Below are 15,786 nucleotides of genomic sequence, written 5' to 3' on the forward strand. Positions count from 1 at the left end.
GGCCACGGTACGAAGAACGTCCGCTGTGCTCAGCACATGGAAAGGTCAATTGTTGAGTCCCCTCAGATCGAGGATTGGGCGAAGTCCACCGCCTTTCTTCCTTCCCAGGAAGTAGGCTGTGAGATGGGGTCCACAGGCTCGATTGCACCCTTGGCAAGGAGGACTGACAGCTCCTGGTTTAGGGCAATTTATTTTGCCAGGTCGCTTATGGTGGTCATCTTGACCCGGCTGAAGACTGGGGGCCAGCGTCGGAACTGAAGCTTGTACTCTTGGGTTAGGTGGAAACCACCCAGGGGTCTGAAGCTTGAGCTACCCGGTAGTTGAGCTGCTGCTGGGAGAGATAACCAACAGCCGGCCCCAGACCCTCAGTACCTTGCCCCCCGGCCTCTGGCTCTGAGGGGGCGACGGTTAGGCACCGGATACCGAGGCTGCCTTGGGGGCGAGTTAACAGGACCGTAGCGGGCCAGCCCCCTCGTGGGGCGCTGAGGCCCATGGCGGGTACCGGGGTGAGCCGGTGGACGGAGAGTCCTACATGTCTCTGATAAGGGTGACTGTGTCAGCCAAACCTGGCGACGAGTCTGGACGAGAGTGGACATCAGGCGCCCAAGCTCTCTAGACATCAGAGCGAACGCCTGTAATGAGGTGTCACTGAGGCTGGTAGAGGAAGCGCTAAGAGCATCCTGCTGCGGGGAAGCTGAGAGGGCGAGCATGAGGTGAGAGAGGGAATTGCCTATACGGCCCATGCGCGCCGCTGCATCGTAAGCCTTAGTGAGCAGGTCATCAGTGACCCGACATTGGAGTTGAGGGCACCTGGCCTCCGACCTCAGAGCTTCGTCAGGGGAAACTATGAGGGAAGCAATGGTAGGCTCAACAGCCGGTGTGTGGTCAAGGCCAACTCTTGCCGCATCCTGCATGGCTGCCAGGGCTTGGCCATCGGACGTAAGACTGTAAAGAGCCTTAGTGTCCTCCAGCATGCATTTAACTCACTCAGATACTCACAAGAGGGAGGAACAGTAAAGGTTGCGAAGAGTGTGCCTAAAGAACACACTGGCAGGCGCTGTTTCGGGCTGTTGCGCATCCAGCTGCTGGTGAGCCAGTGCCATGCGAATGACGGTACCCATGGAGCCGTCATCTGCCTCCTCCGAGGGACCATGAGCTGAGGTACAGGAACCAGGCCCAGAAGCATGGGATGGGCTCTCCCCTGTCATACTCATCAAATTGAGTGGCTGAAGCTGCCATCGAGAACACATCGTCATCTAGAACCAGCTCAGCCACGGATGGGCAGCGGCGTGCTCTGCACGGGCACCAGAATGGAGAGCCAAGAGGGGTGACTTCATCTGGGCTAGCTCAGTAGTGAGTAGGTCCACCCTGGAGGACAGCCTATCAGGCTTAGTCCTCTTCTTGGGCGGTGCACCCGCAGCCTCTGCGGCCCAACGCCTAGGATGGGTAGGTTGGGCTGTGCAGAGTCGACTGTGCAGGGGGAAGGCCACCTTCAGTCAGTAGTTCAACCTCGGCTAGTCTAGCAGCTCCTACCGCACGAGGCATGATGGTGCAATTGATGCACGGGTCCTCCGAAAGGCCCTCCCTCAGATGCTCGAGGCCAAGACAAGAGGGGCAAAGGTCATGGCCATCCTCTGGTTAAAGAGGAGCCATACAGGTGTTAGAGCCGTTAGACCTAGCGATAGCTAGAGCACTCAGCTGACTGTAAATAACTGGGCCAGGAAACAAATATGCAGTGGAGGGGAGTGAGCACAATAGTAGTTAGCTTGAGCGTGAGCACTCTGCTAACTGAAGGATGGAACGGGCATTAAACCAACTGTGTGCAGTGAGAGGGGAGCGGAAACACTCTCTTCACTAGCGCTGTAGCAAGTTAACTTTGAGCGACAGCACTCAGTTAACTGGAGGATGGAACAGGAACGAACTGTGAGCAGGGAGAGGGGAGCGGAAACACTCTCTTCACTAGCGCTGTAGCAAGTTAACTTTGAGCGACAGCACTCAGTTAACTGGAGGATGGAACAGGAACCAACTGTGAGCAGGGAGAGGGGAGCGGAAACACTCTCTTCACTAGCGCTGTAGCAAGTTAAAGTGGACCTAACATGCTATATTTGAATAATATAGTGTAGGACCATACCTATATAAGGCATATTTATACTTTTTTTTTTCCTTCAAAATACCAAACAGATCATGCTGATGGACTGATTCTGTGAGAACAGCACCATCTACAGGCCTGGCATCTGTACTACAGCGTCTCCAGCGCTTTCGAACGGCAATGTCCATGGCTGTCTCCTCCTGATTGGTGGAGTTGGCCCAATAGCCGTCACGCCACTTCTGTGACGTCATAGAAGTGTTCAAATCTGGATCAGTCTGTATCAGATCCGTTGCAGCCCCTTTTTAAGGGATTTGGGTATAGAGGAAAATAGAGAGGGTTGTGTTTTCTGACACTTGGTGAGTTCCCTGGAACACCGGGGACACATATTCATGTATAAAGACGTACCAAAGTGCATTTTGCATGATAGGTCACCTTTAACTTTGAGCGAGAGCACTCAGTTAACTGGAGGATGGAACAGGAACCAACTGTGTGCAGGGAGAGGGGAGCGGAAACACTCTCTTCACTAGCGCTGTAGCAAGTTAACTTTGAGCGAGAGCACTCAGTTAACTGGAGGGTGGAACAGGTTGGTGCACAATAGAAATAAAATAATTGAGAGAAGAAAAAGAGATATATTATCTATCAAAACCCAGTTAGATTAACATTAATTGGATTGCACACTTTGTTTGTATGTGGATATGTAGCACATTAACATTTTAATAGCACTTAATGACTGAATGGAAATGACAATAAATGAAAATATAAAACGAAAAAAGCGATCATGAAAATGTTTCCAATAAATGAATAAAATGATTTTTGACCACTTTGTTGTTTAGATATATCACATATTTGTAATATAGTCTATATATATAGACTATTTTCATTTCCTCGCTCCTCGGTCCTCGGTCTCACCGGAAGTTGATTAGTCTGCGCCATCTTGAGTACCGTCCCATGGCTCTTATTTCTGCCGGAGGACCGAGGACCGAGGATCGAGGAGCGAGGAGCGATAATGGAGGAGCTATAATCGAGGAACCACCAGACCATCCTCCGATGAAATCCTCAGACACTCGCCCCGCCCCCTTACTTTGTATCGCTCACTGATTGGACGATGCAGTGCATGCACTGATCTGATGCTTCTTGACATGAGAGCAGTTTCCCAGCGGAGTGAAGAACATCCATGAAACTCACGAGAGTCACTCCTCAGTTTACACTGTGTTTTGTTTCAATTCATGTATCATTTAGTTACAAATATGTGATGTATCTGAACAACAAAGTGGTCAAAAATCATTTTATTCATTTATTGGAAACATTTTCATGATCGCTTTTTTCGTTTTATATTTTCATTTATTGTCATTTCCATTCAGTCAGTCATTAAGTGCTATTAAAATGTTAATGTGCTACATATCCACACAAACAAACAAAGTGTGCAATCCAATGAATGTTAATCTAACTGGGTTTTGATAGATAATATATCTATTTTTCTTTTCAATTATTTTATTTCTATTACTCTAATCAATATTAATCAAACGTTCGTTTATACATTTTAAGAATGGCGTTTATCTTTTTTGAGAATGAGTTATTATTTGATTTTATTTATTGGGGTCTACAACAGATGATACAAATATTTGTGTCAGTAAATGTGTGGCGGGGGTGTTTGTGAAAAAACGGGGACAGTGCTGCTGTCAGACGAACAGCTGTGCAGCGTCATCACAAACGGACGTCGCTTCACGTGACGCTCCGGAGGAAAGGACGTCCCATTGCTCTTAAAACTCCTGCTTCTCGTGGTTTCCTTGCGTCCCTCCATGCTTCCCTGGAGGGAGGGACTAAACACAGGGAAACGACGCAAGTGAGGGAAGCAAGGATTTCATTTAACCGACCTGAGACGGGGCCATAAACGTATTCAAATAAACTACTGGACCTTCATTTAATATTCAACAATAATAATATCTCGACGTCTATAGTTGTAGTGTTAAAATCAGTAGGTTTCAGTGTCCAACACTCCGTGTCATATCGCTACTAAATTCACCTCTAGTAAATGGTATATTAGCCACATGCTAAATGCTAACCGGAGATGAAGGATTTTCAGAATAAAAGCTTAACAACTGGTTGTGCACAAGAACTTCTGGTTTTTCAGTATAAAACAGCATTTAAACTGACGGTATGTTTAAGGTACTTTATGCCATCAAAACATTGATTTTAATTTCTAACACATGAGACTGGGTTGGCATATAATACTTTTAGATGTTTCTCATCTAAATGTAAAATACTGGATTCTCAAGGAGATCCATTCTTAGACTTTTTAGATATAAAAAGTGGAGAAAGACTCCACTAAAGAGATGTTGTGTCTACAGTTATTGGCATTAGCTGTACAAAAAAACAAACATGTGGGAACCTATGTGCCTAATAATTTCTGTGTTTATTACAGTATACCAATCCTTTCAAGTCAATAATGTTCTACAGTGTGTTTCCAACTGACAGCAATAGCTCTGATGTCAGCATTCACAGCACAGTTCTCCCTGATCCCCAGGATAAGTATTCACGATGAGACCATTCTAATACTAATAATGCTAGGAATCTGGGTGTGACCCTAGATAACAAACTGTCCTTCACTGCAAACATCGCTGCAACAACCCGCTGCTGCATATACACTCTTTACAACATCTGGAGGATACGTCCCCTATCCTGGCTCCAAAATGGTGGAATGAGCTCCCCATTGACCTCAGGACAGCTGAAAGCTTACACATCTTCCGGCGCAGACTAAAAACTCATCTCTTTCGACTCCACTTCGAGCAATACAATTACTAACAAAGCCCTTATATACTAACTAAGCACTCATATACTAACTAAGCACTTATATACTAACAAAGCACTTATATACTAACAAAGGACTGGCTTATCTAACGCCAGTTGAGTAGCACTTGAAATGGTTTGGCTCTATGAAACCTGATGTACTTACAGTATATGATTCTGTTTTCTTCAAGTTTGTATCTTCTTGGTCGAATGCACTTATTGTAAGTCGCTTTGGATAAAAGCGTCAGCTAAATGCACTGTAATGTAATGTAATAATCCTATACTTACAACATCAAATAATTACATGATTTCAACTTAGATTAGATGAGGTAAGATTAGGGCAGCGTTTTAAAAGAAATGCTAAAAGACATAATGTTAAACTGTCTATAAAGATTTATTTACAGACTAATCTGTGAAGAATGTAGCTAACCTTTTTAAAACTATTGCAAACATGAGGTGTCTTTGCTCTTGGACGTATGAGAAAGAAATATCAGACATAAATGTTTTCAGAAAAGCATGCAACACAACTTATAACTATGTAAATGTCAGAAAAAAATTACTCATTATGTGAACATTTGATATTGTACCCTAGTGCCAAACCTCTTTTTGTTTACCACTCTTTGTCAGGTGTTTCTAATGATCTAACGTCACCGATCACTACATTGACTTGTCTACATGTCGTTGTTACACACACACCACCAGAGCATGTTGCTGCCCTTTTTCATTGTCCGTCCTCTGCAGTGTGTAACTAATTAATTGCTCTTTGTGGAGAAGAGCTACCTCCTTCTGTTCAATAGCAGCTGGGGATACTCTGTCTATTCATGCATCAACATTAAACTTTGTCATCTGAAGGGGCCGGTGTAATATTTTACACTAAATTGTGCTTTGGACTGGATGCCAAAGTACAAATGATAGCATGGTGCAGACTCATTTATCATCCCCCCCAAACATACACACAGCTCCCTCTATCTCTCTACCCCCACACACCCCCATTCTCACCTTCTCTCCCTCTCTCTCTTCCACCGTCTCCATGGAAATCATTGTTGTCTCTCTCCTCCTGTGGTGAAGGAGCTGACTGCAGACTTTCTGTTCACCATCAGTTTATATGGACGGAGCTCTGAGAAAAAACACACACATTTTAAACAGCATATTAAATACACACGCTTTCTTGTTCTATCTTTATGAGATTGTTCCACTGCCCTATTGACTACATTCATCTAACAACATCCATGCCCACTACATTAATTATGCAGCTATTATCAATTAATGCAGGAAGTAGAGTGATGGTCATAAAGTGGAGTAATCAGTGAAGTGAAACAAGAGTGTATTATTTAGGAGTCAACACTAATTTGCACAAGTGTTCTCTTTATCTTGGTGCTGGTGAAGGATAATTGGAAGTAATTAAGGGGGAAAACAATCCATTTGGTTTTATCTGACTTTGTTGTTATTTATTTGTGTACGGGTTACAATCTGCTTAGTGTTACTCTTTAAAAAGTATTCGCCAGGGAATTATCTTATTGCACCATATACAAATGTTTAATTAAGAATACAAAATAAGTAAATGTTAGGGTTAGATTTACTGTATATGATGAATGAATGATCAACCAGCACAAACAAATAACTTCTCGAGTACAACAGTACGGTGGCCGACAGGTGGCCAACAGCACCAAACATTTACATTGGAAAAACGTGCTAAAACGAAGCAAAAACACATGCAAAGGAAGAGACATCTTCACCAACTTGACAACACATTCCAAGCATTTACCTTAAGCGCTACATAAACGAAACGCTGCAAATACAAAACGCGACAAATGAAAAAACGCTGCAAGAAGAAAACATTACGGAAACGGGGAGACTAAAAAGTTATGCACAATAAGCAATATCAATACCCCAATAAGTATTATAAATACAGCATGTAACATGAACAGTTTGTGATGTGAAGAATGATAGCTAGTAAATGAATACCACTATTGATACAATTATTATACTTTATTCATTGTATCCAATGTATATTTACAGATACTTCATCCTAAACTCAACTCCTAAACCTGAACATTACTGCTTAGAAAAGTAAACAACACTTCAAATGCACTTCACACTCAATATTTATTGAATAGCTCAGCTTTTTGGCGCTAAATGCAGCAGGAAGGTACGAGGCCATTTGTAATGAGTGACAGCTGAAATGCACTCACAACACATTAGGCCTACTAAGGTGCACTGTATGTGACCCTCCTCTGCTGCACACTCTCACCTCTAATGAAACAGGATATTACGGGTCATAAAGTTAGCCATAGCATAAGCAAACCACTCGTGCTATTGGATTGCACTATTGCTTCTCCCAGTCACTGGTACAATAGGTTTGTATGAGATGAGGTGTTAATCTGTTGATTTGTTTTGTTTTCCCATTTTGCATCTAATTAAGGGTAATAGCGATACTGGTTGTTTGCTAGATTTAATTACAAAAAGAGGGTGAAAAGGTTCCTGCGTGTTGTATTACCATAATGTTGTCTAGAGAGTTTAAATGCTGTTATAATCATGTCTATATGTGTCCATATGGTAATTTGGTCAGCTGTGTCTTTAATGAACGAAAGTATTTTCTCTCTCTGTACACATTCTGTCCTTTGAAAGTATCTTTGTCTTCAGTATCCAGCTGTTCGAATTTCATGAAGTAGAAAGTGGCCTGAGGATAATTATGTAAAGTAGAAGGTAAGAAGATGAAAATGGTGAAAGGCTTTAATTATCAGCGGGAATTAACTTCACATTGCATAAAGGCAAAATAGACATAAGACTTATGTGACACACATTATGATAATGTGCCTTTTGAATGCAGCTCGGTGTTTGGCACATGTTCCAAAATGTTCACATCTACAAATATCCTTTTGCTTATTTATTGGTTTTGCTTATTAAAGTGTAGAAGCAAGGAGTGGGCAAGAAAGCGGAGAATTATTCACACCGTTATCTGGAATGACAGCAATCCTTTTTCAATTTGGAAAATGGTATTCTGTGAACCTTTGCAAATAATTGTTAAAGATATTATACTGTCTGCTGCACATGCAAATAATAACAGAAGTAAACATACAACACATACAGTGGTAGTATGCATAGAGCAGTAACTGTAGATAAACAGCGAGGACTCATTGATATTTTTCTCAGGGCCAGCAGAAAGATTCTAGCACCCGGTGACCCAATCTTTAACCCACACACACACACACACACACACACACACACACACACACACACACACACACAACACACACACACACAACACACACACACACACACACACACACACACACACACACACACACACACACACACACACACACACACACACACACACACACACACACACACACACACACACACACACACACACACGCACACACACACACACACACACACACACACACACACCTGCCCTTGTGCAGAACCACATAAACACACACACACCCCACACACACACACCTTGTATTGCTTTTAACTGTGCCTCTGTTTGAAGTGTGGCTGTCAGTGGGCTCTCATACGTCCTCATTCGTCTTGCATCCTGACAACCATTCAATCAAACACTGGCCTCCAGGATTGAGCTGGAAACCTTCTACACGGGGACGGCTGTTACTATGGCAACCGAGAAGAAATGCCACCCACCAACAAAGTTGAAAAATAGTGTTGTCTTGTCTTTTTGTTTTTCCCCGTGAGAAAACATCAAATTGTTGTTAGTTTATCTGTGTCCCTGATTCTTTCTTTTTGGTTTCTCCCCAGTGTGGAGGAGTATACACTATAAGCAAATACCTCTTGCTCTCGCTTACCATGCTTGGGCTTGTGGGTAATAGTAGCCTAAACCAACACAGGTGTGTCAGTGTACAAGGATTTAGTTGTCAGACAGGAAAATGTAGAAATTAGTTATCCAAAACCCACTGGTACAGCACTGTAGCCAAGTTCAATGTTAGGCTCTCATCATGCCAACACATCTTTGAGATAAACACTGATGGCTGTATGCGAACATGCTAAAAAAGGACATTCTTCTTGGCAGTTAACACAAAGTTCAGTCGAAGCTGATGGCAAAGTCATTAGTTTGAGAGGAATCTGGTCATTAAAAAGTTATTGGGCTAATTAAAATGCTGTCTTGATGATGGCTCGTTGATTGAAAATCGAAGAGTTGTTATGAATGTGTCTACCAAATGTCATGGCAATCCATCCAACATCTGTTGAGACATTTCATGCAAAACCACAAATGTCAACCTCGTGGTGTTGCAAGAGGAAAAGTCAAGGAATCCCTAAAATCATTAAGATGTATCCTATGGGAGCCATCGATGTCTGGACACGATTTAATGACAATCAAACCAATAATTGTGGTAGTGGTGAAACAACCAACATTGTAAGGAGTAAAAATACACATATATAAATAAAAATATTGTCAAAAATATAAATTTTGATCAGTGGATGTTTTTATGCAGCTAACATAATTATAATTTCAAAGTTGAATTTCGCTCTCTCTGTGATGGATTGCATGTCTAAAGAATCCTGCAGTCTGAATATCTGCCGTCCCACAGCACAAATCTTTCTGCTGGCACAAAGAGCCTACTTACTATTTTCACTTGACATCCTCTTTTCTATGTGAGTAATTAAAGTGAGGGTTTGGGCCCGGGCAGTGAGGTCCGCTGAGATAACCAGTGGTCTAATTAGAACCACATATCTCCATTCTTATCTAAAAACACTCGTTACCCATGCTTTTGTTTTACACCAGCTGCGAATTAAGTATACTGCAGGAAAGCTGTTAAATGTTTCAAGGTGCTGAACAGCAAACAAAAACAACACTCAGGTGAATTAAGTTTTCACATCAGTGTAGTGTCTGAAGTTATGATTAATCACCTAGGAAGAAGAGACTTGTGAAAAAGCAAGTGGTGCCTCTAACTGACTTTGAGAATTGAACAACATATGGTCACCGTTCAGATGGATGCTGGTTCATCACATTTGGTGTTTCTTGTGTATGCAGGGTGAGTATAACTGATCAAATATTAACGGGGGAGAATATTTATGTATGCGTTTTCATTCATACCCGACAGGCTTCTGTTGTCAAGGAAGTGCTATGAACTGATTCATTACGCCAGAGGATCATGTTTACTCAGCTCGGCTCTGTATTATTTCTCATTCACAGCCCCTACGGTGCCGATGCGTTACAGCCAACTGCCAATCTGCACTCCGTAGTGCGGGCTTGCTTTCTGACAAATGGCCCGGAGGAGAGGGCCAAGGAGAGTCCTGTCAGAGCCAGTCAGCGCTGTGCTGCTGCAGCAATCTGAGGATATAATGGAGGGGGTGGAGAGGAGGAGACAGAGGAACAGAGAGAGGGGGATGTTCACAAAATATACCCTTTTAAAAGTTCACTAAAAAGCTCAAACTGCTAAGGTTAAAACCCTGAAACAGACTTGCAATTCTTCAACATTGAACTTAACAAACATGTGTTCGTAAAGGATTTGCAAAAAAATCTTGGAATGATAACAAGAAATATAGATTAGGGGAAGAGACAAAGATGCTCTTAAGATGCTGGCATTGTGTAAGCTATATATTGCAAATGGATCTGCCTGGGGGTTGACCAGTGCACAATTGCAAAGCCATCCACATCAGCTTGATTTACAGTTGTATTGACTTATCATGCGGGTCAAAACTGCTGAGACTGGTTATGATCCAGAGAGAGAGCAAGAGGGAAAGCAAAGGTTCAAATGGAGAGTGATGTTTGGCTCAGGATGAATAAAGGCTCTAATAATCCCATAATGTGAAAGTGAGCTGTATTCCTCAATGGTTGATTTTAATCGGGGAAGCTTTACCACAGGAGACTAAGGGTAGGAGTCTGGGCTCAGATAGAGAAGATACTGCTAGTGCCAAGAAGCAGCACAGCTTACACAGTTAATTTGATAGAACCAAAACATTCATTTTTAACTCATTATTTTACATTATATTAGACAGAAGTAAAATGTTGAATCCTGAACTTTTACCTAAATAAAGGTTCGAGTTACTTGGTCATTGTAACTCAAATTCAACATTTTACTAAGTGTGATTCATGTTTGAATTTTCCATATTTGTTTTCTTCCACTGGAGTACAGGGTTGCATCTATCCTCAAGCAAAACTAAGAATCCCTACAAGGCAGAGGCAGAGTTGGAAAGTCATGAAGAAGTTTATCTGTCCTCTGGGAATTAAGCGAGTTTCTGTAAAAGATAAATAAATTACAAAACATTTTTGGGGACATCTCTGCTTCATCCCATAGAACTCAGTGAAGAGACAGGACGTCCTACATCAAGGACTCACGTTTAGATCCATGATGTGCTGAGTACAGGGCTTTCACCTCAATATTGCTGCTCCTCCCTGATATTGCGCATTATGAATCATTTTATTGTAAACATCCCGCAGTGGTGCTCCAAATTCTGGATTGTGTACAACAGCCCGAAGTTGTTTGTGTGCTCAAAGCTCTGCCTTTGTGCGGCACACTACTGAAGCTATTCTGCTGGGAAAAAGCACATACACTGGCAGCAATATCCCAGTCAGTGTTTTATAATAGGAACAAGGAAGGAGAATACAACCATAAACTCCCCCTCTCTCCTGCAAACAAATATGTAAGTACACAGGGACAGGCACACAAACAATCCCTATTGGCTTGCGTTGCAACTCTGAGATAGAGAGATCTCTCACTCCAGGGGTGCAGTATTGCATTGTCAGAGGTGTGTGACAGATATTAATGTCATGTAGGAACATGATGGATGGAATTCCTTTATGATGAGGCTCCCTATCTCTGGCTCTGTCTCCTTGAGCCTGGCATGCTGCAGACAGCTCTTTAATGAGCAGTGGAAGCATCCATATCCGCTGACAGGCCTTCCTTAGCGGCCTCTTTGCCTAAAAACACTCTGACGGGCACTTACTCTGAGGGAGATGGAGGAAGTCTACGACAGAACGCTCAGAAGCCTGGTACAAGACAACAGGAAACATGGAGTAGACAGAGACATGTTTTCTTTAATTATGAATGAGATGGAAGTTAACATGATATGTTGTATGCACACATAGATCACCTTCCTCATGTCATTTTTCTTTATAATTTCTTGGCCATGCTTCAAATTCCTGATGACAGGAACATATGACAGAGCAGTGATGAGAAATGATGATACCCCCTGTTCATGTATTGGACTCAGAAAAGTACCATCATGTGTATGCTGTCTATCTCTGTCTTTCTTACTCATATCACATAATATTGATTGTGTGATACAATAGCATTGTTCCTGTTTGATAGACAGTGTTTATAAGCAGTTGTTGATGAGTGTTGTCTGTACTGATTACCTGTCCATTAAATAAAAATGGTTACTGATTAGAAGAATCTGAAATTGTTCAGCTACTGATTGCTACCTGCATGGCTTCTAAATATAGGCTACAACACATTGGATAATTACAGATATGTTGATTTATACAATTAGGTCTAGCCTTCGGAGAAAATAATTATTAACATTACAGAGCCAGACTTTTGTCGGTATTGTTTTCAATACTTCTCGATATTACACAAAGGAGCCACTGTTAACTTGCTCATTACAAAGACTTTGGTGAGCCATCATGTAATAGGAGACTACAGTAATTGCAGAGAAAGAGACGCAATTAAAGAAAGATAAAAGCTCACAAATGTCTCATAAGTAACGGGGGGGGGGGGGGGGGGGTGTATTATTACATTAGTTGCTTCTGAAGATCTACAGTGAAGCTGAGCTGACACCTAGTGGTGGAAACGGTAACAAGCTGCTGTAAACTACTTTTGTCTTTTACCTTAAGGTCCTTTATTGAATATAGTGAAGTTTATAGTGAAGTTTCATCTTGTTTGTCGCCCTCCAGGGTGATCTAAGGTCAGGATTAATAACACAACAGATTCCCTGGTATTGTCCAAGGACAAATCAGCAGGACGTGATGAACACTGGTTCTGTGTTCAAAGGACGAATCATCCCAGATCAGAAAAGACCCCCGGTGCTTCAGTAATCTAGCTCTGGTTCCAGCATGTAAATTACAGGTGTCGTTAGCAGGAACAATTGGTAGAGTGTTTCTGCTTCGTGTTTTTTTCAGATGATATGCGGTTCCTGGCCAGAATTGAACCTGAGTTATATAATTGTCCTTAAAGTACCAGGCCACGGGACACAAAGACCAATATATTGCAACATATCAGACTTGTCAGGATTAGCATGAAGCCAAGGCTTATTTTTGTTGTTGTCAACTGGTCAATAAACCTTAATCATAACAGAGACAGGTATTCAGTGTCTGACATTAGGTTATATATTATTACAAAAATAATAATGTCTCTTCAAAGAGCAGTCATGGTAAAACCCCAGAACAGAACAATACATATCATAAGAGATGATGGTTGTGAAGCAAGTTTAAGAAGGACAACTGGAGCTTCTTTCTGTAAGCTGCATTGATATTATGTTTTCACTGTTAGTGTATGAGGTGTATATAAGTATCTGTACTGGGATAGTTTTCACCAGTTTGGCCATTATTTACCCACTCAAATCAAATACATACAAACACATCACCTTCACAGCCCTCTTAAAAACATGGTTCACTGAGAACTACACCTGCACACACTAGTCTGTGTTGAGTATGGCGTGAGTATTATATGTTGTGATCATGGATGTTGCCCCTCGTTTCTGTTATGTGATTGTGATGTGCTATATGTGACATGTACTGTATGTAGTAACGTTTGTTGTTTATTGTTCTCTTTTATCCTCTCGCCTGTATCTACTTGTCTTTCATCCTTTTTATTTTATTTTATATTTTTTATAACTAATGCCGTTGATATATTGTGATTTTAAGGGTGTCTATTACCATCTGGCCGGGGACAACAGCTGGAAATTAGCCATGTCGGCTAAAGCTGCTCCATTTACTGTTTTTGTGACAGTTCATCGATGGGGACTGTCCACGACACTATAAGTAAACGAACTAAACTAAATTAGGTGATAAATAGAAAGTTCAACTTAAAATTAAATGTACTGTAGGCGATTGAAAGGGTGATATTCTGTATATCAGAGGCACTGATAAACCTTTTTCTGTTTCTATTTTCCATTTTGAGTTGTTGGCAACACAAACATTCATCACACATGCTATAAGTATAAGGATGTATGGAGAATAGTAAACAAAATGATGTATTGGAACACAAATGTCACTCCAAAGTATGAGTTTCTCTTATCTGCCTCTGTCTTGAGTGTTGATCCATTATAAAACACAAGAGGGCGCTATAGTTCCATAGGTGATCTTGACATTTTTTCTAAGCTTCATGTGCTCCATCTTGGAGAACATAAACAAAGGAGTCTTATTAATGCATTTTCTGTTTCATGCTGTGTACATTCTGTACATGTAAGCAGCATTACAACAGTTGTTGTGATAGTTACAATACAAATAAGAAAACAGTTCCCCAGCCGTTGTCTTGCCTTTCTATAGTCAGAAGGAAAACCCAGAATTAAGAATTCTGAGGACAGCCCCCAGCTCAGTACAGGTCAGTAAAGCGTACAACTATTTCCTTTCAGCAGGATATTAACACCTGCATATCTGTCCATCACAGGCCTCACCTCTCAACAAGTGAAATCATCCACTTCCTGTGAGCGCCCTCTCACTCACCTCTACGCTTTATTGTTCATCTCTGATGTGTGACGGCGTGCATCCGAGAATGTCTCTTGCTGACGCATGATTGGTAGAGCCCCCTGCTGCGCCCGGCTCCTCCAGGAAGTAGGCTTTTCTATCCAGTTCCTGTCTTCCTCGCTGACCCCGCAGTCAAACATGTGCATATTTACAGGCAGGGGAGCGACGGGAGAAACACTTTAAATTCAGATAGAGGCTGAGCTTAATGGCTGCATTGGAGGGACAGTGATATCTGTTGATTTCTGTTTGATCGTTCCAGGAAGGCATGGGAAGAGAAGAGATTATAAGTAGGAGAGTAAGCGCATGGCAGGACTGGTGAGGTTGATAGGGGAACACTGGGTGGAAGGGGTTAGAGAAAAAGTATTACAGCCCTGTCTTTCAGATTCATCATGTGTGTAACAAAAAAGGCTTTATGGTTGTACTATCATTCCATGTTGGGTTCAGCATTAATTGTACAATGTAGAAACCCAATAGCAGCCAATTCATTGAGAGTCAAGCCTCTCTGTATCATGACCACATCTCTTCCTCACTTCAGAACCAAAAGTGGGTCCATTCTCTTGTTCCCCATCCGATGAAGAGAGGAAAGGGCCTTGGGCCTGGAGGCAGGAGGGTAAATATTTGTTTTGTGGTCTCTCTGTTGAGCTCCAGACCTCTGTGTGCCTCTTAAGAAAACTTTCTCTCGCACGGGAGCAACCAAAGCAAACAATCGCACATCACGCCGTCTGGCTCGCCGTGGACCCTCGTGTGTTTGTTTGTTCAGACAGCCGCCATGACAGACGGAGGAACACTGGGAAGGAAGAAATCTGAAGAACGAGAGAGAGAGAGGGAACAAGAAGAGAAGAGGAGGAGGAGGAGGAGGCCGGGCTGTTTCGTGAGATAGAGGACTGATGAAGGCACCACAGATGGTGGGCTTGTCCTATTCCCAAAAGCTTTGCTCACTACAGACATGGGTCGAAGAGTATTTAAAAATAATTCTTAGCATATGTTGTAACCTGCTTGGAGTCTAAAAAGACGAAATACATCACAAAGGAAAACAGGGCCGAAAGGACATTTAAATAACAGGAAAGTGTTAGAAAGACAGACTTCACTGTCACTTAAGTCTCTATAAACATATTTTAGGGTTCTGATCAGTGGGCGTACAACCTCATTATGAGGAATCTAAAATATTGTTTAGAAATGGTAACATTTAGGAGATGTATAGTCTTAACATTTTAGATAACAACTACTATCTTAAGTGTACATCTGTTTGTGTGTGTATGTC

The 15,786-nt window shown here is 42.0% G+C and overlaps 1 long non-coding RNA gene across 1 annotated transcript in view; it reads right to left on the minus strand.

The window, feature by feature from the left end:
- The window catches only part of LOC117555796, a 66,912-nt gene that overhangs the window by 3,220 nt on the left and 47,906 nt on the right, over positions 1-15,786 (minus strand). Inside the window, exon 2 of the long non-coding RNA XR_004570445.1 lies at positions 5,876-5,993. This is a non-coding gene — a long non-coding RNA (uncharacterized LOC117555796). The remainder of the gene's footprint in view (positions 1-5,875; positions 5,994-15,786) is intronic.

The sequence above is a fragment of the Gymnodraco acuticeps genome, unplaced genomic scaffold (genome assembly GCF_902827175.1).
Source record: "Gymnodraco acuticeps unplaced genomic scaffold, fGymAcu1.1, whole genome shotgun sequence".
Taxonomy (NCBI): Eukaryota; Metazoa; Chordata; class Actinopteri; order Perciformes; family Bathydraconidae; genus Gymnodraco; species Gymnodraco acuticeps.